This window comes from Nipponia nippon, unplaced genomic scaffold (genome assembly GCF_047370975.1).
Source record: "Nipponia nippon isolate SJK-2023a ecotype South Korea unplaced genomic scaffold, ASM4737097v1 scaffold_3, whole genome shotgun sequence".
Classification (NCBI taxonomy): domain Eukaryota; kingdom Metazoa; phylum Chordata; class Aves; order Pelecaniformes; family Threskiornithidae; genus Nipponia; species Nipponia nippon.
Window position 1 is genome coordinate 79,329,373 of NW_028262347.1, and position 24,521 is coordinate 79,353,893.

At 39.7% G+C, this 24,521-nt stretch overlaps 1 protein-coding gene across 9 annotated transcripts in view; it reads left to right on the forward strand.

The window, feature by feature from the left end:
• Positions 1-24,521, forward strand: part of LOC148054717 (uncharacterized) — a 338,774-nt gene that overhangs the window by 53,491 nt on the left and 260,762 nt on the right. For 6 of the 9 annotated variants that reach the window (XR_015706632.1, XR_015706633.1, XR_015706631.1 and 3 more), the window contains exon 1: positions 21,360-21,494. The gene's annotated coding sequence lies outside the window, so the exon portion shown is untranslated. Of the gene's footprint in view, positions 1-5,967; positions 6,022-11,582; positions 11,686-21,359; positions 21,495-24,521 lie in introns of those variants that run through there. The other 3 variants (XR_015706635.1, XR_015706634.1, XR_015706636.1) reach the window with 2 other exon arrangements.

A 24,521-nucleotide genomic window follows, 5' to 3' on the forward strand; every position in this document is an offset into this window, starting at 1 on the left:
TCAATGACCCTTATGGGTCTCTTCCAACTTGAGATATTCTATGATATATCCCTCAGTGTTTTGTGTGTACTGTATAGAGTCTGTTTATCTGTTCGGTGCTTTACAATTTTTTAAATCCTGATGGGCCTGATAATTTTCACCTTCCTTATTTACTGTTTCTTCTGAACTGCGTGGAGAATGGAGATATAAAACCCGTGATCTCTTTCATTATGCAGTAGAAGCATTAGTTGCATCCTGCGATGGTCCTGGCCTGCTGCCTACCTCTGGCTATAGCTGACAAGGATCAGTGATTAGGTGCTCACTTGACTCTTCCCACTAATTTTGTTTAGTTTGTTTTCTATTTGCTCAAAGTTCAGAGATCACAGCGTTTTTTGGAGAAACTTTTATTTGTAAGTGTCTCTGTGATTCTCTGTGACTAAAATACCCAGTGGACGAAGGAGAGGACGAGCCCATTTTGTGCTGTATGTTATTTGACTAAGTAGTGAGCCAAATAAGTTGTTCAATGTGAGAGAAATGATGGAAGGAGAAGGCAAAAGAGGACAGCCTAAGTCAGGAAAGCTCAGATGCAAAGTGCTTATCTCCCAGATGCAGCTTTGCTTCATCAGATAATTTTACATTTAAACTTGGGATGCTCAGGTAGTCAGTGCAAGAATTCAGCTGGTTAGATACAAGAGGTCTGTAATCTTGGTGTGATCTCAGGCTCAGTTCACCATCAGTCAACTGAGTTAGGAAATAAAATAAAAATGTCTTTATGCTTTTAAAACTGGGGCCCATTATAAATACAGTTTTAAACATGACATTTTAATATGATCAAATCCTACAGTTGGGTGTTCATAGCAGCACTGAAGACAGTCCTTTGACTTTAATAAAACTAAGTGCCCTTTTCAACATCCAGATGTGGGATATAAACATGCACACTCAAAACCTGCCCATGTGACGCGTGAGGGCAGTCCATTGTTGGCTGTGTTTTTTCTATGTGTTTCCAGCAAAAAGGAAAGTTAACTTTATGGACTATTTTTCTTTTACATTTGCTTGTTTCTAACGGCAGGATGCCTCGATCCTCCCCGCATATTAGAAATCTACAACTCTGATTCCGTCAGCGTCTGGGTCTATAGGAAATAGGAAGGGTATTCTCTTTCAGATCCTCTTTATTAGTGTTCTGCCTCTGGAAGTTGTGCGTGTGTTTACACAGTACTAACCTAGGGTACTTGAAGTCTAAAAGTCTGAATTACTGCAAATACAACTTCTATCCTGAAAAACACCATTATAAACTGAATGTTCCTTAGGGCAATGGCTGACTTTTTTTTTATTGTCTCTGAAAACACCTACAGCACTGTATAGTTTGAAGAGTTAGAGCAGTGGAAGAGTGAAGAATGGCTAGAGAGCGTTTACTTGAAAGTTACGTGAGGTATTTGGCATTTCACAAACTGGGACCTACGCTTTACTTTTGGCTTTCTTGCCACGCTGTCTGAAATAAACAACCCAGCTAAATCAAATGTGGGTTTTTTGTCTAGTTTGGGTTTGGTTTTTTTTAGATTTAAGTGTATATAGTGGTGTCCTCCTTAGTATGATATAAATGATAGTATAAGGATGTGACTGAGGCAAGCTTTACAAGTTAAAATGATCTCTTTTATTAAATCCCAATTAATGTAGTTGGGGAAAAAAAAAACCAAAATAAACAAAAAAAACCCAAATGAAAAACAGCTACACTTTCAGACATACAAGTTCTTTTACAGGTCTGAGGACATATAAGAGCCTATGTACTTTAAGTATATAAAAGCATAAAATGTGTTTTGTTGGAAAAGAAATTACTATGCTCTGGTTTAAAAAAAAGAAAAAAACAAAACAAGAAAACCAAAAACCAACCAAGTGTTCATAAGCTCAGTTCTACTCTAACTGTACTGCAGCTGTCTTAGAAGTTCAGGTGCTCAGATGGATGCAGTCAGCTTATGCCTCATCCTGCTGCGGCCCGTGGCACTTGGACGTGTTGAGGAGGGTCCCTACGCCAGGACATGCCGCTCCTCCGCTCAGTGGGACAGGGGCATGGAGTAAGATGCTGCTCCTTAGGATCCTGGAAATAGAGGCCCTGAGATAAGGAATAATTTTAAAAAGGCACACTTGGCATTTGTTACTATGGTAAAGTAGATTTTTTTGAAAGACTCTCTTTATACTGCTAAATTTCTTTGACCTATAGGCTTGGAAATGGAGGCGTCTGCATCCAGTCTATATGGGAAAGCAGTACCAATGCAGTTACCATTGCAGTATTGTATTTTTCACAATATAGCTAACGCTTTAGTTCATCTTGCAATGTTACATAATCTCTTTACAGGTGTAGACAAGCCCCCATTTTGGAAAAATCCCTTTCTCTTTCTGCTTAGGCAGCCACATGGAGGCAGCAGTGGAAATTGCATCTGACAGATGTAAATACTAGGCCAAAAAAGCAGGTGTTAGGAGCAGCGTGCCTTTAGGTACAGCCTTCCTTACGGTCCTGGCAGCTCCTCTGAAGCGAAAGCGGTGGCAACAGAATTATTCAGTGTACGAGATGATGATGTCAGTGGAACTAATCTATTTTAGTCTATTTAATCATTATTTTTAGCTGTCATACAGCAAAATCTTCCAGTATCAAAAACATAAAGGCAGACCAACAACTAATTAAATGTCACCTGTTTTTAAATATTTTCTTTAAATAAGTAACACTGTTTCTTTTTAGAGTCAACAATTAAAGAAAGCTGATACATAGGCCATATGAAATATCAGGATGCAGAAGCAAGAAGTCAGAGCCCAGAGTAAATCTGGGTTCACAACAGCCTTTGTTCCAAGTACTGAACAGACATGCTGAAAAAAAAAAAAAAGAAAAATCAACTGTTTCTTGAGGCTATCTGCAATACCTAAGCACAAAGGGAAAGAGCTAAAAATAGACCTGTGATTTTAATTTTGCCCTCCTCAGCTTTTGCCTGTTGCAGCCATATCACTTATATTAGTAGAAGATTAGATTTTTAAAAATTTAAACAGTTAAAAATGACTAGAAGTGATTTATAGCATCGGCCCAGAAGATTTGTTGGTTGTTTTTTGTTTATCCACCTGTTTTCTGACTCCTTGAATAATTTCTTTTTCTTTTAAATAAAAAAAAAAAGCCTGCTGTTACTGAAACAAATAGGTACTGTAGAGCACTTGAGTCCCAGTCTTTGTTTTGCTGCCTGCATTAGGTGGGTTTAGGGGCCAGATGCACTGAACTTTGCAACAGACAGTCCTGGGACCATCTGTGCAGAGTTGGGGGGTGTCAAAGAAAGGCTGTTTGTGTAAGTCGTGGGAAACGTAGTGGCCTGCCTGCCAGTGTGCTACATGAATTGAACTAATTGAAGATTATACTCTAGAGCTTGCCGTAGCTGAGTGAGAGGATAATCCTTCATCAGCTGCAGTCGCAGCCAGTAATTGGAGCTTATTACAGGGAGGAGTTCCCCTGCAGTGCTGCAGAAACTGAGAGGCTTTAGTGTTTAATTACTATCTTTCAATAGAGATGGGAGGAAGGAAAAAAAAAAAAGGCCAGGGTATGAAAGTCCAGGAATAAGGGGAGGGGCAGCAAGTGTAATGCAATTTCTGATAGTCTAGGCTAGACATTTAACAAGTGAGAGCGCCTTTTGTGTGAGAGAACAACATTCTGGAATGTATAATGAACCTCTGTTGTTTGTAATTAACCCCCACGTCACCACAAAGTCTTTGTTTGGCATATTGTCTTAAATGGATTGTTTTCCGCACCTCCGGTGCAGCTGAAAAGACTATAAAGGTCTGATGACTTGCCACATTCATGACAACCTCACTGTTGAAAAGGTGTTTTGGTGATTTTTTTTTTTTTATTTTAGTTTATTGTAGCCCTGACTGGAGGTGATATTCCAATTTGTCTCCAGCTCCACATTCATATTGGAAACTGATGAAGAAGAGTGTAAGGCCATACTCATATACATCTATGTAAAGCCAGCTGAATGATCCCGCATTTCTAGAAGTGAAAATGTTGTTTATTTGGCTAAACAGAGATGCTACTAGGGTTTTATTATTGGGTTTTGGATTTTCCTGATATAAAATTCTTCTTTAGGTTACAATCAGTGTGATGTGATACACCTGAACTTCTCATACGTGCAATTTCTTCCTTTCCAGACACAGTTTTCCCTTACCCCAACTCCTTCAATATTGGTGTTAAATAAATGAGTCTTATCCAGGGAACTAAGATTAGCCACTCTGTTCCACAGTCATCTGGACTATGGTTTGTGTAATAGTTTCCAAATGTTAATGAAACTGAAAAACAAGTTAAAGATGCAACTTAAGCAACGCAATCTAAACCTGTTTCACCAGTTTAAGGGTTGGTGACCTAATGGGCAGATCTGTCCATCTCACGGGCTTGTGTGTGTTGATGTGTCTCATTGCCTATTGCCGTACTTTGAGAAAATAGTTTTGCTGGGTAATATAAAAATAGAACTGGCTGACATCATTCCTGAAATACTCCAGCTCCAGGAACGATATTGTCTCTGTCTGGCTGTATTTACAAAGCAGATTATATAAGCACTGTTATATGAATTAACTGGTGGGTCACGCTATTCACAGCACTTACGGAGCAGAATGAATAAATTATGTACAACAGATACCTATCACGGATTTACAGCATAGCTGATCTTTAAGTAACACAGATTCTTAATGGCCGCTTTGATGGTTTATAGGATATTTCTGAGATCCTACCCTTCTCTTTCTCCTCCAGCAACATGGACACTTGAGTCCATGCCCACAACGTCGGTCTTTCAGGAGCTGCTGGAGAGGCCACACTGCATCACAGATGGGGCACAAACTCCTCATGATGATGGCCCAGAAATGTAAATCCTCACCAAAGAAGGGCAACTCTGTTTGGTCCTTCTAAGTCAGCCTCCACCAAGCCTGAGGGCTATCTGCCCAAACAGATAGCATAAAAAGACACATGCCAGCAGCTTCAGGCAACTTGCTCTCTAAGGAGCACTTGCAAGTGGGAGCCAGGCAGGCGTGTAGGGGCACTGACCTTTGGTGGACATGTGAGGCACGGCAGCAGCACAGCGGGAAGTGGGAATTGCGAGGAAGGCATTGTGGAGGAGAAACAAGAGCCACGTTATCCACGGTCTGAACTGGTTCTGACATAGTTACAGATCTGATTACCTGGTGCCCGATGCAGCAGCAAAACAGCCTTCTGGGGGTCATATAGGGCTATGTTCTATCTGGCCCCTCAGCTGCAAACCACAGAAGAAAGGCAAGGCAGGGCAGGCCAACAACAGGTTGAGGCAGAGAAGTGGGTTAGAGCCCAGACAGCACTGCATATAAAGAAAGATCATTCCTTTTCGGGTTTTTTTCCAACCATATTTTTCTGCATCTTGACCACCTAAGGGCAGCTCCCTTGGCTGGCTGGTGACAGAAAGCAAAGGGGGGCACATCCCAGTGGACACAGCAGTATACTGCACTGTACTGCTATGATTTATTTGCTATAGCATCCTTGGAATAGGGGCAATACTGCTTATTTTAACATCAGCACAAGATTTTTAGAATTAGCTTCATTTGCCTTTTGCTTGCACAAATTGCACAAGTGGAAGTTTGTTTCTTTAACATAAGTCTACTAGAAAAAAAATACAACAGGCTAGCATTGTTGTGATATTACACAAGCTATAAAGCATGCCTGCTGCTAGAAAAGTATTGCAAACCTCGTTATATATGTTTGTCTGTCAACAGATTACTCCCTTTCTGCACATATATAGAATAGGGTAGAGAAGGCATGTCAGTGGTTCTTTAATATGTCGTAAGCAGATAAGTTCAGAATTAAATACAGCTATTAAGTAAAGACAATATAGCTGGAAAAATATATACATCTTTTTCAGAGGTTACTTCTGAAAATGTGCATTGTGAATATATTTAAGTTTTAAGCTTGCATTCTTTTTTTATTGTGGATTTTCTTTTATTTAGACATACAGCCAAGTACTCAACTGTGTGCCTAAGACCTATGGGCTTCATTAGAATGTAAGTATGCATTCAAATTCATTAGATCTCTAGACTATTCATTAATTATTTTCCTCGTGGCATCAGATAACTAGCAAATAGCTGGGAAAAGTCACCATACCATGAAAAAAACCCCACCTTTATTTTATAAATAGCCGTCAGGAGGTATGAAAGCTGTCAAAATAATGAAACAGATCAAGAATTCACAGTACAAATTTTTGTATCAGAAGTAGAAACACAACCAGCAACCTTTTTGAAAAGAAAGAAGCTCTTTTTGTCTCTTGTTACTGAACACAGGCAACAATAATGACCTAAATGAGACCTACTGAGTGCAAACAGAAAACAAATGCATAGTGGGTTTCTAGCAACAGCCACTCTCTGATGTTTAATTGGAAATTGTTAAATGCAGAGAGTTACCAATTTATTTTAACAAAATAGCATTCACAGACTCTTACTAGTTTCAACTTTGGCACCTGTTAAGTAGCTCTTACTGGGTAACAACGAATTTGGCATCAACACTGACTGAGTAAATATCAGGCCACAACCTTTTTTATTAACTACAAACATCCAAACACATCAGTGTTTGGTACGTAAATACGGTATCTGATATATCTGGGAGATGCTATTCCTTTGGTACAATGAGGTGGAAGAAAAGGAAAAGATTCCAGTCTACCAGGATCTGTTCATCTCCAATATCTTTTCCCCAAAGTTGTAGGACAAACGCTGTAATAGATGCAATTGCTAACTGTCCAAAAAATCGATAGCCCTAGGCTCTGTAGTGGTAATAAGCATATAGGGAAAATAAAGTAATCGGAAATGTGACTTAAAATTGATGTCATGAAGAGCACAAAAAAAAAAATTTCCCCAAGTGGCCCGGATTAATCCAGCCTTGGAAAAGCAAGCATGCAGCTAAACCCTAACACAGCAGAATTGGCTAGAGAGAATTAGCTAAAAGGAATCTGAGCCATGCTCAAACCAAACAGGCTGGAATAAGGCTAAACAGAAACCTTCCTGGGATTGCTAGGAGGGCTGGCTGAGTCGCTGATGGCTCAGATCATTTCTCACTACAGGCAAGCTTTTTTTCCAGTCCATCCTCCATCCTTTTCCTCATGGCAGCCAAGAGAATCTTGAAATAGATATAGAGATATGTCTGTGTGTGTACATACGTCCTGGTTTCAGCTGGGGTAGAGTTACTTTTCTTCCTAGTAGCTGGTACAGTGCTGTGTTTTGGATTTAGGATGAGAATAATGTTGCTAACACACTGATGTTTTAGTTGTTGCTAAGCAGTGCTTACACCAGTCAAGTATTTTTCAGCTTCCCATGCTCTGCCAGGTGCACAAGAAGCTAGGAGGGGGCAGAGCCAAGACAGCTCACCCAGACTGGCCACAGGGCTGTTCCATACCATATGACATTGTGCCCAGTATATAAACTGGGGGAGTTGGCCGGGAGGGGGGGGACCACTGCTTGGGGACCGGCTGGGCATTGTTTGGCGGGTGGTGAGCAATTGCATCGTGCATCGCTTGCTTTGTATATTATTATTATTACTACTACAACTACTACTATTTTAATTTATTTTATTTCAATTATTAAGCTGTTCTTATCTCAACACATGAGTTTTTCTTACTTTTACTCTTCTGATTCTCTCTTCTATCCCACTAGGGGCGGGGGAGTGAGCGAGCGGCTGCATGGTGCTTAATTGCTGGCTGGGGGTAAACCACGACAATATATATATGACATTTACGTATCTAATACATATAACTTCAATAACTCCAGTTTTGGAAACAATTTAATTTGATTATAACAATAATAAAGGACAGAAAAAATAGTCTATTCTCATACCTAAAAAGCATAAACAGTCCTTCAAAAGTGTCTACAGATAGATAAAATAAGCACCGTCACAACCTATTTAGAGAAGATTAGCCTTTATGCAAATAACCTTTTTTCAAATGTATTTATCCTGTTTAACATAGCATTTGCTTTGCAATGTTTAAATATCTAAATGTTTTTGTTCAATATCCAGGAAACTTGTGATAGGTAGGTATTTTATAACTTGCAGTGCATTCTTAGATTTCAATAGCTTTTAGGAATTATAAGTTGCTAGATGAAAAGAAGTAATATTCCAGTTATGAATTTTAATAAAGAGTAGTAATGATTCTTCTCTTGCCTCAGGTAGGCCTGAGACCGGTCTTGTTCAAACAGTAGTGATTTGTTAGATAGATAGCAATTGCACTATTAAGCTGAGTTACACTCAGGCAACAGCAAACATTAAATGAAGGGCATAATTACAGTTTGTTCCAGTAAAAGTGAATGATAGGGGAAGAAGCTAGGCGGATCAGCTCGCAGGCATGGAAGCTGCGTATTTGTCTCTGCCCTTAGGCTTATGTGACGGAAGACAGAAATGCCATCTCTTTAGACAATATATTTTTAATTATGATTTCTAGTTTTTATGGTTGTAGAGTAAAATGTTGAACCAAATTTTGGCTTGTTTCTGAACATACAGTAATCAAAACAATAACAGTAATCAAAAAGTAACAGTAATCAAAAAAAAGCATGCAAGATATTTATTTTTACAACTCTAATTATTTTTAAGCTGTCATGTTTTGAAGACTGACTGGCACTTTCGAGTACTTATAGTTGGTAACACCAGAAAACTCTGAGGCCATGTGGAGACAATTCAGTAAGTCTAAACGGTGCGAACTGCAATGATGTCTCATCCAGGATGCTGAATCTTTGCTTACTGGCCTCCTGGTCTTCCTCCCTCATTGCGAGCCTTCGATGTGGCTCCAGAACCAGATTCCTTTCTCTGGACACTCTTGCTCGCTTGTTCATGTTCCTCACAACTCTCTAGCTGAGAATTGCCTTAAACAGGGTTAATGTTACAAGGTTTTCTTTCATCGCTTTTTTTTTTTCTTGTAAGGCCTTAAAATTGTCTACTCCACCTTCTTTCAGTACCACAGAAACTGTGTGGTACCTCCTGTTTTTTCATCTATTGTCTGTTTGTTCCTCAGCATGATGTCACACCAAACAGCTGAACCAGGCCTTACAATGTCTAGCTATGAGCTGCTGCTGCTTAGCAAACCACAGCAAACAAAATTTGCTATTCAACAGCAAAAAAAAACCAAACAAAAAAGCCCCTCAAACCTGGTTTAGTAGTTCGTAAGAAGCATAACTGCTCTTCAGTAATGTCCTCTCGTTCATTTCAAAGCTGTAAAAATGCAATTTAACCTTTCACTGGCAATATAGCCATACTTCTGAGAGAGTATTATATCCTATGAATTTAGGGCCTTGGTACAGAGAGCCCTTCTATATCATGGAGCCACTAGGACTCCAACCCATGAGCAGTGGCCAAAATTTACTCCCTATTCACAAGGATCTCTTATTGGTCATAAACTAGTTTTCTGTGTGAAGTCAGAAAACATATAAACATAGCATTACCACTAATGAAATGCTGATCTATGTGGGGGGATCTTTTGCTATCTGTAAGATTTAAAAGCAGCAGCATATAGGATCAGTATGCCCAAATTTATTAGGTGGTTTTAAAAGCTCCTACCCTCCTGAAATAATTATTAAAATTGCAAGAAAGTCACTGCTCTCTAATAAATATGTGTATTTTTTCAGCTATATCACTGTGACATAATATTTTAAATTAATGTGGCTAATTTAATTCTATACATTTTCCTGGAACATCGCCTTAATCCTCAAATTCCCTTTGGCTTACTGACTGCACAGTCAGAGGTTTCTGTTTATAATGCTAAATGATGTTAAAGTGAGCTTTTGGCCTGATGATATTTAACCAGGAAGGGTAAGTAAATTACTGCTACTAGTATCAGCTACCATCAGAAAAAAAATTACCAGTTAACCTTTTAAAAAAAAAAGTAATTAGGCTATACCTAAAAAACTTTAAATAAGTGCATTTTACTAAAAGCGTATTGGGGGCTGGGATGGAGATGGACACATAGTTTAGTTATAAATGCATGGTTTACACGGTAGTTACAATTCACCGCTACGTAAGGCATAGGAACTTTATCTTAGCTTTTTGATATGCAGTTTACCAACGTATCTGGAGCTGTCATTTTGAAAATGGTCACTAAGTGCTTGCTGCATTTTTCTACTTTCTTAGTCCTTTGCCTAGGAAGTAGTATAATTTCTTGTGTTTTCCCAACAAGATAATTCAATTTTATTTACAAACAGATTTCAACCGTACAACTGGTACATCATTTTAATATTCCTGGCAGACTTCCTGGGTCACGGGACACGTCACTAGTTAGGCACCGGCTTGGGAACTAAGAGACTGGCAGGCAGCTCAGTGCTTGGTTGCAGCTTTTTTCCTTGACCCTAAGTAAATACTTCTAGTGAGTACCGCAGAAGGCTTAGGGCAGGATTTGGGTTACGTTTTTGGTAACCAGTATTTAGGACTGAGCTCTTTGTTCAAATTCATCCAAATGGCAAAGAGATATTAATTCAGAGCAGGCTGAGTTCACTGACGACCGAAGATTTGGTTGAACATGGTTGGAGACTTTGGTCCAGAGATACAAAGAAAAATTATACTGAACTTCTGAGGCTTACAGTTTTGACCTCGTTGTTTGTTTTGACTGGCTAAAAGAATCAAGAATTTGGGATTATAGCATTTAACTCATATAAGAGTGCTTAAAAATTTATGGCTTATTAACCAAATAAAATTTCTTTAAACTCTTATGGTGTCCTAGCTTGGCTGGGCTGCTCTAAACTCCTAAAGAGTTAAGCGCTAAGGAGTTAGGCGTTTGTAGTGTCTTAGCATAGTTAAGATTTCTTCCCTCATTAAAAAGACTTAACCATGCTAAGGTTCCTTAAATATTTAACAAAGCATATATGCACTGTAGTTGTTCCTGATTTCCTTCTTAATTTCTGAACAAGGAAAATCAATGCAAAGCATTGTGCAACATGAATTTGAGAGATCAAGCTCTTGAGAAATTCAAGAAGTGAAGTTAGCCTCAAAGTCAGCTCAGGCACGATGACTGCATATAACGTTTTCTTTGTGGAACAGAAACCTTTATCGAGTGGTTCAGGGTATGCCCTAAGACATAACTCTGCTGTGTTGATAAGATACCATTATGTTGAATGACTTATTTTTTTTTTTAAATGCCTGACCATAAAGCTCCTAATTTTTTAACTTAAACTCCACTATTTTGTTTTTCTTACATTTATATAGGTACCTAAGTTACTAAAATATTCATTAATTTATTAATGTGTTAATCCTATATAGTTAGGCATACGCTAACTTCTACACAGGTCAATAACTATAAAGCCTTTGGATAAAAGAGACTTAAGTTAGGACAGGCTGCTCAATGGCACTGAGTCATCTCTCCTCTAGTTCAGGGCATTTTGTTAAGTTAATAATAAAAGCTTATTTCAAATTGTCCATATGCAAAACCAAAGATTATGTGATGCTTTAAGTGTGTAGATCTTTCATGGACTTATGAGAAGAGAGAAATAAGAAAATTGTAAAACTAAGACATTACTTGCCTCTAGGAATGCAGGATTGGTAATTCCTATACTGCTCTCTGATTTGATTTCTCTTCAAATGTTCTCTGGTTTCGATGCAGATTGCAGCTGGTAAGCAGGTTCACAAACCAAATGGAGGGCTCATCCTACAACTGTTCTTCTGTGAATGAAGCCCTCTTTAGAGTTTCCAGGTGTGCAGTACAGGTAAGAATGGAGTAAAATAGGATCTAAAAGAAAATGGACTTGGAGGGGATAACAGCAAAGTCGGTGGTGAAGTCTCCTGCTCTTTCCATCCTAAGTGAAACACCTTAACTCTTAAAGTAAAATTGCATTAAGAATTGAATAAATATACAGATCATATTGATATATGGTAGCATAACGCAGATAACTGATGAGAATGTTAGTAATATGTGTTACCAGGAGAACGGCTTTGTGGTAACAGTGCTATAATTTAATGAATGTGCCCATTCGGGCCTCCCAGTTTGTCCATCTATAACTTAAAGAATGTATGAAGGGACTATGTTTTTTGGAACTCTAAAAATTTTCTTCTCAGGTTGATGTCTCAAAAATATTTGGTTGTTCATTTCGTGTTACTTGAGCAAGGAAACAAACCATTGTAAAATACTGTTGAGACTTGTGCTGTCCCTAGCTTATACTTGACTTTTCTTTAAAGCATCCAAATTGGACATGACTGAACTGTATTTGTTCAATTAAAAAATTCTGATTCTACTCCTAATGGATAAAACAGAAGTGCAGTTACTAGTGCAATTCACTGGCAGTTCTTTTGGATCTTCCAGATGGGGAAAAAAAAAAAAATCTACCTATCCCATAATGCAAAATAGCATCGGGATGATTTTTAAAGAAGCTCTGATATATACATGCAAGGACTATTACAGTTGCCACAAACCAAAAAGCCCGTACTCTTTCCTCTTTATCCAAGATAGCCTTTGTAGGAAGGGAGGACAAAATATTATTTCTGAAGCAGCATTTTGTGGAAAATGTAGTAAAATGGCTTTTCTCTCTTTTGATTTATTATTTCAGGGTTTTTTTGTGACACATGATATTATTTGGAGAAGATAATTTGTAATGTGTTTTCACCCCCTTGGCCCAAAAGTCTCATATAAATACAAATACACATACCTATACTGAGTAACAAGATGGGACAACAGTCATACTTATGGGTAACAAAGGGTATCCCTCCTCTACAACAGTCACCCTTCCATGGTTCCTAAACAGCTTGGTCTGCCAAACAGCTTTCTTGTCTGTCTTGTCTTTCATAGGAATTATCTGATGCTAAAAGCATTCACAAATTTCAGATGCCCAATTCAAGGTTCCTGAGCTTCAAGAGTTCATAGCTTTTTTATTGCACTTGATATGCCTAAGCTGCAGCAATTCTCAATTTCTTTAGCTCCAGCTGTGACAGCTCTGCATTTTCTCAGATCATGGTCTTGAATCTCCAGTCAGAAAAGAAGCACCACATGATTAGGTGTCTAGCTGTGGAAAAGATGATTATTTTATTTCCACCATATAGGACCTCCACAGCAGAAGCAGATGTAGTTCTTCATCCTCTAATTTCCATCACTTTTGCAGCAGCACTTCTCTGCAGCAAATAAACTCTGTGGCTCTGCCCTGAACTGAAGGCCTACAAACTACCCCTCTCCATTCACAATTTTCTGTTACCGCAACATACCAGACACCTTCAGTTTCTGAATACTTGTGGGTGACGCTAAAGCATGCAGGGATATATCCCAGCTGTCCTAATGCCATCCAAAGTTGAATGTGAATAAACACTGATATGTGGTATGCTGTCTGTCTTTAATGGCTCAGCAGGATGGCCTTTTTTATCTATTTGTGGTGGAATGAAGCAGCTGTGAATCTATCGGCAGAGTGTTTTGTCCTTCATGATGGGCAGTCACTCAGAGCAGTGCTGTGAAGCTTTGAATCTGTAGAAAACACAAGCATGTGGCTGATGTGATCCATGCTATAATCCTATCTCTCTTTAAATGCACGTGGCATTTCTGTAGGATGCATATGAGGAGAAAACATAATGGGTTTATAGAATTTTTTGGCTTGACCAGCAATAGTTTCAGAATTTCTGCATGCAAAAATAAGTTTTCATGAACTTGTGTAGAGATTCCCCCCCAAACCTCTTGAACCACAACATTTATTGTAATACCTGAGCAGGTACAGAAATGAGCCATGATTGCTACGTAGAAGTTGGTTCTTGCAGTCTTTACCAGATCTGCAACTAGTTTGTTGCTTGCAAGTCACAGGTTGGGCTGATGGCAGCTAGATATTTACGGCATTCTGACAACACAAACTTTTCATTTGCATGTCAGGCACCTTTGTAAAATAATGGAGTAATGCTCTGGACTCAGTTGGAGTGATTGTGTCTGGACGTTGTCCCTCTGAAGAAACCAGAGGTTTTTAACCACAAAAGGTACTAAAAAGCATAAAGACTGTGCCAGGGCTTCATGGAAGATGGGTAAAATCAGCTAAGAATACCAAAATAGGAAGCAACTGCAAGTTATACAATTCAAAAAACAAGTTCAGATAAGCTGGAATTTTGAAAGGCTGGTGGCTGGACAGCCTTGCCTCTTGAAATGATTTGAATACCAAAATTGAAAATGTCATGTGTGTGCCATATGTGGGCTGTTGAGCACTGCAGTCTTCCCTTGCCCCTACAGACTCAACCAAAATCAGTCCAATCCAGGTTTCTCTCCCCAGTTGACTCCCTTTGTCTGTAGGCATTGCAGCTGCTGCTGCAGGGCTAGGTCTTGTTCTTCTGATTTCCGAATTAATCACCTTCCTTTGTGTCAGCAGTAGCGGGTCACTAAAAGTACTGGAGAGACAGATACCATGTTTTCTGTTCACAAATATGCCCCAGCAATGCCCAGACCAGAGATGTAAATCTTGTCAGTGTAATTGCCAGTGATGGTTGCTGCTGGAACTGGTCCAGACTTGGGGTCAAGAGGGATCTTCCCCCCACATCAAACTGCAAAAGGACCATTGCCCTCCCCTGTAGCCTGCAGTTTGCTCAGCAGTCTGGTCCTTAGGTCACCTTGAAATCTTATGCAATGACTATATTAGTAATTCCTTCCCACTTCTTTCTCCAGCTTCTACTACTTTCTTCCTGTACCAAACTGGCATAATGGCTTTAATCTCGTGCTTCATGTTTTCAGTGTGTTGTAATAGGGCATTATAATAGAGTGTTTTGGGGCTTGCAGGAGCACATGCCAAGATTGTCTGTGGAGATCTTGGACCTGGACATTGTCTGTACATTTGTCATGATTGCATGGGACTGAATTCAGTCTATTAGGCAGTTCTTTCCAGTCCCATGTTGTAGTAAATTCATACGGGCCACAATTTTTCAAACTTATAAGTAGCCCATACTGGGTTGATTTTCACAGGGAAAGTAAAAAATGTATAATTCCTAATAAAATTATTCCTTCCTGTCAATTTTGGGGCAGTGTGTGAGAGCAAGTGAGCTTTGCAGTGAAAATGCCTCTGATTTTTTTTCTCTGCCTCCCCCCCCACCCCCGAGCGAAACAGAATGTTTTTCCCCTACCCTCATTCTTGGAAATAGTTGTATTTTTTTTTAGCTGAAATTTTCCAACACATCTCAGCTTGAGGCACAGACATTGCATGGAAAATTTCAGCCCAAGTATTTAATGTTTGGCAAAGTTATAAGCAACTGGGACTTAAAACGGGAAGAGTCTGGCAATCTAGGATGTCCTAACAGCCTTCTTTCTAATGAACGTGCTTGTTCAAAGGCTGCTAATATACTCGAAAACTAGTTTGAAAGTCAGAACAGACCAAAAACAATGTTGGTGTCCTGTCTGAACTTTCTAGTCTTTATGGAAAAGTACTTTGAAAGATCATTGGAAAGCAAAGTTGTATGACTAAAACAGATATAAATCTAACTATAATTTTCTGGTAGGCTTAATAGTTGAAATATTGTCTTCGGCTTCAGCGGTGATATTACCGAAACGCAGTGTAGCGCTAGAAAAGCTACAGAAAAGGAAATTGAGAATGATCCCCCGAGATAAAGGAATGTGCAAGATGGAGTGAGGTAATTTGCATAAAAACTGTTAGATCGGTATTTAATTGAATTATATTGGATCTTACACTTTATAGATAATGTCAGTTTGAGTTACTATTGTAGGTTATTATAGACTAGTGTATTATTAAAAACAAATATATTATTGAAACAAGTTTTGACAATGTGCTTACCTGGTAAAGTCATCTTTTTAAAGCACTCATGCTTTCTAGCGCAGTGAAATATGATAGCACTAAATAAAGCCTGTTAAATTTGTGGTTTCCATCATCCTCATTATAGATCTCTCCCACAGGTGCCTAGAATACGTTTCTAACTGATTCAGTCCTGTGCAGCAGGCCAAGTCACCTTACAATTTGGTGGATGTTGTTGATTGATGCTATATAATTATAGTACAGTCAGTTCTTTCCTTCTCCCCCTCCCCACCTTGTTGTTCAGCCATTAAACTACTACTGCCAGGTTAAAAATACCATGTTTTTAAAGCTGCTTGCACGTGTGTGAGTAGCACTGCTCTGGCATGTTAAAATGGAAGAATGCTAAATAATCTAATACATATCCCTGTGTTTATGCTGTTTCTGTTTGTGGAGCTGATTAATTAGAAAGCAAAGTACAGTATTTGCCACAGTGTGGTACAGATTTGGTCTACCAAATAAAATATACTGCCTTATGAGACAAGCTTTTACTGTACCACATCTCACCCATTGCACAATGCTCTGTTCTGGGTTGACTTAACACCTGTGACGACTGGTTTAAACCATGATGTAGAAGAAAAAATTACCTGCCATTTTGAATACGTATAACTATGTTGTTTGCTGAAAAGTTAAGCAATGTTTTGTTTTTTTTTAATCTAGCTGCAGTTTTTAACATTCTGTTCTCTAAGTAGTGATTTTTATCATTTACCTATTCATTGGTGATATCCTCAAGAGTGGAAAGTTGTACTTGAATTGGACCTGTAAGATACTAAATTAATCCAGAAATTTCAATATTCCTGTGTGCTGTATGATTATTAGCTAGTGGTCACTATATTAGTGTCCTCTTGCTTTAAAAATAAACCAGCAATGTCTGTGCCTACATTTTTAATCATACTCATCCTCAGTTTTAATCTTCTGGCTCCCTTTGATTCCACGTCAGCACTGATGAAAATCATACAGATCTTTACTAATGCAGCAGTTAGAAAATCTGATACTTTTGGCATATTCTTAATCGCAGCACTCCCAAACAGTGACCTTCCTATGGGTCACAAAATTCTAGTCCCTCTCGTGACACACTATACGTTGAAGTGGATCCAGCTATAATCAGTTTAGCAGCGTGCTGACTGTTCTGAGTCATGCCAAATGCATAACAGTTAATGACTGTAACAGCCATAGAACACTGATGCTTCTGATTTTTGTAGAAATTTAGTTTTTGCCAACTTCTTTTTAATGTTTCTATTTACTTGTTTGTAATTGTACGTGGTTTTTTAAACAAAGGTTTTTCAGTTCTGATTTTGTCTCCAAGAATCTTGATAGATTGTGAGCTCTATGTGGATATTTTGCTGTGCGGCTAATCTACATAGCCAACTCAGGGGGAGGATTAAAAAGGCTGAGCATGGGGTTTATTATAAACCTACCAAGATATCAGATGGAGATTTTTGCCTTTATTTGCATTAGTAGGTTTCAAAGTGATGCAACCCCTTGAGGCTGAATGAAAGCAGTGCTGGAGAAGTCTTGATAGTCAAGCTGGACTTATGGCCCTAGCCGTGCAAGCAGATCTACTCAGGCGGACCTCTGTAGCCTGCTGAAGTCCGTTGATATCTGTGGTTTTTCACAGAGGTGTAGAAATACACCTGCTTGGCTCAGCTTGCCCAAGGCCCTACGAGTTGCAAAGTATACACACGTACACATATACGCAGAAACACTTATGAAAGTTAGGAAATGGTATAAACACACTGCGTTCTGTTCCGCTTCATCATTTTGGGGATTAAGAACTGATCCTTTCCAAAAATGCATATATGAGGATTCTCTTACTTCTTCTGAAACAGACAGCAAGTCAAGAAGAAAAAAAGGCAGAAACCACACGTTTGCTTTTAATCAACAAAAACTACACCTATGTGATAAGAAGTTAATCATGTATGATGCAGGGTGTCAGATCTCATTGCCATTATCTATTTTAACTTTAGATCTGTTGTTGGGATTTGCAAATTTTTTTTAAATTTGAAGGAAGAAGAATGAATGAAAGCTGATGATAACCTAGTACATTCACCTATGTAATTCTTGCTTAAATTATTGCTTTTCAATAGCAAGTTTTCCTTAAGTATGGTAATGGGGTTTTGGCATGACACGATGCATAATTCTTATGTTTCTCCTTGTAAAATTCCACTATGTTCATCATTTCCATCTGATCCTCCAATGAAATTTTGCTCTTGGCTTCCATTTCGTAAGTACAATGAAGCCAGTGCCAATAGCTTGTGATTATCTAGCTTGGTACAATAGTTATGGTCTGGTTTTCCAACCTTGGGAAATAACTGAAACAATATTGATTTGCTTAAAGGCAGCCAGTTTAACAGGCACCATAGTCAAGATTCTAGTAGCTTTCTAAGTTTTGGGGTCCGTGTTTTGGTTTTTTTCCAGTTTATCTGCCATGTATGTAACCATTAAAAATAAGGGAAAGGCCAATATGCTGTTTTAAGATCTTTTTTATATGTGATTTCAGAATGGAAAATTTGGAGCTGAAGTATTTCAAATAATTTTTAAGAAATGTTGCTGTTATCTCCTGTTTCCTGAGATAGTGACTCAGCCAGATACACTGTTGTTCCCACAGTTAGATAAAAGCAGCAGTTTTTCTCAATTAATTTCATTTCCATACAATACAGGGTCCCTTGACTAAGGACCTGTAGCAATTGAAGAAAAATGGGGTGGAAGGTACTAAAGGAAGTTTTTGAGAACTGCCTGCTGCATCTGTGTGGTGTAACTTTGACATGGCTTGCTCTGACTTCTGATCAGGGTGGGTTGATACGGAATGGCAGTATGGCTCTTTAAGGCAGCCTTAACAGCTCTTCAGACTTGAGCTCCACATCTTAATCTCTGAGCTGCCTAAGGATGGCTCAGATATTAAGGACTTGCATAAATGAAAACAGCTTAACAATGAAGAGAATCACTGCTACCCAAAATTCACATGCACTTGAGCTATCGTAGAAGATATTGGCAGAAACTTGAACAGTCCAGCATTGGTTACAAAGTTATGTTTTACTCAAAAAAATTCCCTCTGAACTTAGAGGTGGCTTTTTCTTCATTACTACAGATTAAAAACATGTCATGTACATTAGATCTAACTTTGAGATACAAAAATGGAAGCCACCAATGTGTGTCATTCAACTAAAGCTATATGGAACCCATGCTTACATTTGAAAAAAAATCGCAAACTCAAAGAAATCCTTTATCTGGGATATAAATACAGAAGAGGTCAGGCTAAAGAAACTTAAAGTAGTGAGCAAACAATAAATAGAACTGAAATTTTATTTTAACAATATAATTTATTTGCTGCAATACATGGATAATTATATACAAGAGGTATCAAAAAAAGTAGCAAGTAGGGTGGTATGTGTGCTTGCAGCTTAATATATTACTATGAAATTCCAACTACACACTTTGTGTACAAATAAATAATGATTCAGCTAAACCAAGATTAAAGGCTTTACACAATTCTTGCTAAAAGAGATTGTACTTCACTATTTGAATGCTGTTAGCAGAAGTTGTTTACCATGTTAATTTCTTCAAACAAATGATTGTCACATTTCTGCAATCATGAAAAGTCTTCCAGAGGCTTTATGTACATACTACTTTCAACAGGCAAAAAAACGGGGAGACAAAACTTAGTTTGAATAAATGCATGAGGACACTTTTACAAATGATGATGAACATGACTTTGAAAATATTAGGCCTTTCCACACCACATGCTAGAGCAAAACACTGTTTATATCTAGGTTAAAAAAAGGCAGCATGGAAAACATACTGGTTTGATGTCTCTAATGCTTTCAAGTTTCTTCTTTGGTAACATAAGAGAGTCCTAGAAAATAACAATGAGTATCTTAGGTTTTCAGATCGATGTACAAGTGCTGACTAATTCTTATCTTTTATCTATACCCATAACATGCATGCAAGCATCTAATCAACAAAAAGTAAATACTAGTATCTTCAATACAAAACATTGCCCATTTATTTATGAGGTCTATAAGATTTCAATTACAGTTATGCTTTAAAAAATTTTCAGTGTATCAGTATTTCCCAGTCAGAAGTGAAAGCTCCTTTATACAGTTCTTCCCATGTGTACACACCTAAATCCACTTGAACAATTTTGCCTTGTGAATTGGAAATTAACTTTTCCCTGTACACTGGAAGGTTTTACTCCTAGCATTTGATCACTCCAAACTAGATATTGAGAGAGAAGTTGCATAAATTATATATTTACTAAATGAAATAGGAAATAAAATAATCAGATTGAAAACAGAGACTGAAGCTCAATTAGAGGAGGCAAGATGTATACATTTCACCCAGACCATTGTAGTTTGGAAGACCGCAGGATATTTTAAGGATGCTATACCAGCAAGCTACAACTGTGCCCCAATTTATGAACTATAACATCCACATTCTTTTTATGGTTTTTTTTTTTTTTTCTCATGTTTCAGGTAAGTTCTCTTAGAAGTTTAGCATATATTAAAAATCACTGTAAAAAAAAATCTATTATTCTTTTCTTTTAATTCTTACATTCTAAAATTGATTTTTTTAATATTTTTTAAAAAAATTATTGCTATATGGATTTCATTCCAAGTACAAAGACTCTGACCTAAGTTTTTGCAGATTTAGTGGGAAAGTTTATTGACAGGTGTGTTGGGTTGAAAATGAAAGGACGGTAACTTCACCTCTTTGGGACTGGATGCAAAAGGTGAATGAAATACACAGGAAAATATCATCACTTGAAATCTTTATGGAGCTTTGAATAAAGTAATTTGATTAATCCTTTAATATGACACCTCAATTCTGAATGCATCAAATATTTTCTTGTTTTTTCTTCTTTTTAATTCTGTCCTTCCGAGTTAGACCAGGGCTCCCTGACCAAAACCTCTCTATTCTACTATTGTAGGGTGGGCTTCTCCCTGTTGGGCTGCCATTCTTTATCCTAAAGGGGCTGTATTTTGGGGGTGACATACTTAGTCCTATCTAAACCCTGCTCCTGCAAATACCTCAAGACTGTTAAGGAATTGCACTGAATGACTCAGTAGCCCAAAGTCAGGGCCGTATCTTGTAAACTGGTCTAGGAATAAAGGTGCTGTATAAATGTAATAATATTGTTTTTCAGAGGAGTTTCATTTCTTTTAATAGGAAATACATCAAAGAGCCTTTCATAGTGTTTTCAGTGTGCAGCAAAATAAGACACCCCCCCAAACTATCCTTTAAGGGGGGGGGGGGGGGAATCACAAAAAAGAGTATTCCGTTGTGACTGACTTCGTAAATTACCTCCCCGATTACCTAGGCGCAAACCGTGCCTGTGCTGCCGCCGCAGGCCCGCCGTCCCTCCCCTCGCAGGCGGCTGTGGAGGCGGCGAGCGGAGCCCCGCTGCCCGCGGGGAACGCGGCTTCCACCAGCGGAAAGCCACGCCGCCGGCACGCGAAGTTTCTCCTAACGGCGCTCGGGATGACGCGAAAACTCCGTATTAACCTCCCGCAGATTTCACTTCGGTTTCCCCGGGTCGTTTGCTTCCCCCGCCCGCCCCGCCGCTGTGCCGGCCGTTTCCCCCCCCCCCCCCCCGCCTCGCCTCGCCTCGCCTCGCCTCGTCAGCCCAACAGCCGCTCTCGCGCCGCCGCCGGCAGCAGGTGCACGGCGGCGCTGCTCGTGGCCGCCCTGCCCGGTGCTGGGCCGCCGGGCAGAAGCTCCCGCCCTCCCCGGCCCGGGCGGCTGCGGTGACTGACGCCGAGCCAGAGGTGAGTGAGGCGCGGGCAGCGTCAGCCTCTGGGCTCCTGAGGGGGAGGGCTGCCCCCGGGGCCGCTGCGGAGGTGAGGGCGCTCGTCCCGCCTGACCCCGCCGAGGGGGGACACAGGAGCGGGGCTGTGAGTGCTTGCTCGGGGCGCTGACAGACCGGCCGGGGCGGGGGCACCGCGAGCCCCGGCTCAGGGGTCCGGGCGTTGGGGATGGTAGCGCTTCCCAGCCCGCAGCGGAGGCTGGGGCAGGGAGGGGAGGGTGACGGCAGCTCCCCGCCCGCCCCTGTGCTGGCGGGAGGGCGGCGAGGGGGCGAACAGGGTCGGCGGAGGTGTGGAAAATCCGTCGGGTCCTGCCGGAGCTGCCTGTGGAGGTGGCTTGTTGGCGGGCACAGGGTTAGAAAGATCTTGGAGAGCCCTCCCCAAACAAAAAAATATCCCCCTCTTAACCAACCCCCTAAAAAAAATAAAGGTGTAAGAGGAAGGTGTCTTTTCCCCGGAGAGGGGAGTGGGGCTGAAGGGAGTGCCTGCGGTTCAGCCCCGGCTGCGCGGGAGGCCCGTTGGAGGGCAGGGGGTCAGGGAGCAGCATGGAGGCTGTGGCACAGTCCTCCCGGCTGGGGAGGGAGGCTGTGTCCTCAGGTGTCCTCCCTCCCCGAGTGTGGGGGGGGAATGAAATGACTGAGAAGAAGGGTTAAGGAGGGGTCTTTGCTGGTAGAAGAGGAAAGGATGGTAGGAGGGCTGCGTGGTGGTGAGAGGGTGCGAAGGAGCTATTTGTGACAGGGCGTGCATGTAGGGGTGTGGGCTGACTGAGCCAGGTGATGAAGGGCAGGGAAACAGATGTGTGCGGCTCCTTTGCTAGGGAAATTAGGGAGTGACAAGTCAACAGCCAGTAGTCATTTTTCTCTTCTGCTTGGCCTGGTTACCTGTTTTGGATAGGTTAAGGTTGTTATATACTAGTTGATCAGAAGTAGGACTTTCTTTCTGAGCTTTAACTTGGTCAGGTGGAGTGGAGAGCAAAAAGAGAGAATTGACAGAAAATTGTCAATGACGTTTAACTTTCGGTTTTTTTCTTAATCTCTCCCTCTTCAGGCAACCCTTTGAATTAATAAATCTGAACACATTTGTAACTCCCAAGTAGCTGCCAGCAGTGTAGGAGTAATTCTTTTTTGATTCATTCATTCTTCCTATTTTTTTTTTTTTAATGGGACTTCACTTTGCATTTTGAAGGCTGGTTTTGATCTGTTTTTCCTTCTCACAGAATAGGTTCAATAATGAAAAATATTCATTCAGTTCTGTGGGGCTCAGTAATGATGTCTCTGCCAAGCTGTTGTTAACACCTGTTGCTGAACTAGCCTGAGTGTAGACGCTATATGGTTTCTATCCCTTTCTGTTTGACCAGTCTTTCTTTATTTAGTCATATGTAATGAAGGAATGAATGTGAAGTAGTGACAACTTTCTAGTTTGTAAAACTTTATGAACTTCTCGATATTTGATCCCGTACACGGTGTGGAATGCTGGTGAACCTATGTTCAGATGCATTACCGTAGTAGTAGTGATGTATATGTTATGTGTGTACAACTTTAAAATGTTTTTGCTTTAGTGCTGAATTTTTCATGACCTTAAACGTGACTTGGAAGTAATCTCAAACTGTTTTGCGGATGGTTTCCAAATCTCCTGATAAAACACTCCTAGTTCAGTTCACTAGAATTTTAATTTGCCTGTTGTGTCTGACTTGATCACAGATAAACTTGTTATTGTCTGTAATGCCTTTAATTTGAGTTGACTGGCCCCTGTAACCTGTAAGTTACAGCTGCTTCAACAAAGTACACCTTAGCTATCCTTTCACAAAACACTGGACACAAGACAGTTTTAAGGCTTACTCTCTACCTGCTGGGAGATAGCTGCATGAAGCCTTGCCTCCGTATAGGGTTTTATGACAAAATGACTATCAAAAAACATAACTACATGTCAGTGAAGGTAAAGGATGGTGCTTGGGGCCGAGAGACCTGCAGTGGTTAAGGGAGGGTAGCCATGGAATGCCTCCCTGTCCCATGACAGCTCAGAGGAGAGGGCTGCTTGTGAGGAATGTGGGGTTACCGCCTGCGCTACATCAACATCCACTCTGCAATTGTTCTGTTTATGCAATTATTCACTGGAAAGCACGATAATCATGCAGTGTGTTATAATGTAAAAAGAATAACAAAGAGCATATTTTAACTGTAAAATGAACTAGTTTAAATTTAAAAATAAATGAGGAGAAAGCTTAGATTATGAGATTTTCTTTTTTTGAGTTTTATTTCTGGCACAGATGCACGTTCCTAGCTGAATATAATTGTAAGTACATAGAAACTGGAAGATGTGATGTTGTATGTGTTTTGAAATCTATAGGTTTTCCAAAAGCAACAGGTGAAGTTGTAAAATTAAATGACCTGAAAATAACTAGTGGTTTTTAAAAATAAAACCACCCTGCCATTATTCTTTTGACTAGACTTTCAGAATTTTCATACTGAGGCTGTACATGGGTGACGCTTTCTTTTAAACGCTCTGTTTTACAGGATGTAAATAATATAAAAATCAGAGAAGAACTGGAAATTGTCAGACTAACACTGTGTTTCTCTGCTCATAGAAAAAAACCAAACAAACAAGTCCAAAACCATAGGATGATGCTATACACCTTTGCCCACTACATGATTAAGAGATCCCCTGGAAAATGTCTCTTTTTCCAGTTAAAAGAATGCATGAGAAGGATGGGATTGGGAGAAAATTGCTTGCAGAACAGTTAGGGAGGAAAAAAAATAGTTGATGTTCTAAAGCTAATTATGTTCAATATATATTTATTGTGAAGGGGTTTTTTCCATCTTGCATATTGTAATGTATTTGAGGCTTATCAGAGGGTATAGTTAGCATCACATTCTGCATCAGAAATACATGTTTTAATTTTTTTTTTAAATAAATGTCAGTCTTAAGGAAGATACATAACTTCATGACAAGCGTTCTGGAGTATCACAGTGATACCTTGATAAATTCATAGCA